The following is a 1324-nucleotide window of genomic DNA, read 5'->3' on the forward strand; positions in this document are numbered from 1 at the left end:
TCTAAAATGATAGCAACTGAAGTAAAGAAACAACTCCATCAGGCCATAGAGGACATCAGAGCAGAAATAATGTCACAGGTAAAAAAAGAAATGACAACAATAAAGAGAAAAGGGTTCAGCATACTCCAAGATGACATTGATAAGAAAATAGAAGAGCATAGATGGCTTGTGGAAACCTTGAGTGAACAATATAGAAATGTATGAAACAGATTCAAACAGACATCCAGGAAATTAAAAATGCCATTGAAAGCTGGCAAAACTGCCTGAATGAAGCTGAAGATAGATTCCAGACCTTGAAGACAGCATTGCCACTAATGAACATGAAAGGAGGGATTTCCTAAAAACAACAAGGAACTAGGAAATAACAATTCAACAACTGCAAGATGAGGTAAAGAAAAACAATGTCAGATTAATAGGTATCAATGAAACAGTAGGTGTCAACACAAATGACATAAAGAGTATCTGCAGAAATAATAGCAGAAAATTTCCCAAGCATGGAAAAAGAATCAGACATACACATAAGTGATGCATATAGAACTCCAGTCAATCATAACCAAAATAAATCTATACCCAGACATATAGTGATCAATATCCCAGAACTCAACAAAAGATCAGAATATTAAAAGCTGTTAGAGAAAAGACACAGATCACCTATAAAGGAAAGCCTATCAGAATCAGGGCAGATTTCTCAACACAAACCATCAAGGCAAGAAGAGCTTGGCATGAAGTATTGCAGGTACTGAAAGAAAACAACTTCCAAACCAGATTGATGTACCCTGTAAAACTATCCTTCAAATTTAATGGAGAAATAAAATATTTTCATGATGAAGAAAACTGCAGAAATTCATAAGCACCAAACCATTCCTACAAAGAGATATTCTAGAAAGAGATAAAACAGATCACAACTTCAAGAACAACAACAGAAAGGAACCACCAAGCATAGCAAGCAATTAAACAGAGGAAAAAAAGAGGATCCAACAGCAGGAAAATAACATGACAAAGATAAGCCAGTACATATTAGTTATAACCATCAATGTAAATGGTCTCAGGGCACCAAACAAAAGAAGCAGACTGTCCGAGTGGATCAAGAACAAAGTCCAACTCTATGCTGTATACAACACATTTAACTCAAAAGGAATTTCATAGACTGAAAATTAAAGGATGGAAAACAATACTCCACATGGCAAGAACCCAGAAAAAAGCAGGTGTAGCTATTCTGTTTACGGACAGCATGAACTTCAAACCAAGAACAATCAAAAGAGATAAAGAAGGTCACTACATACTTGTGAAGGGAAAAACTTCAAGAGGAAGAGATAACAGTCAT

The sequence above is a fragment of the Chinchilla lanigera genome, unplaced genomic scaffold (genome assembly GCF_000276665.1).
Source record: "Chinchilla lanigera isolate Chin_1 unplaced genomic scaffold, ChiLan1.0 scaffold00008, whole genome shotgun sequence".
In the NCBI taxonomy this organism is placed as follows: domain Eukaryota; kingdom Metazoa; phylum Chordata; class Mammalia; order Rodentia; family Chinchillidae; genus Chinchilla; species Chinchilla lanigera.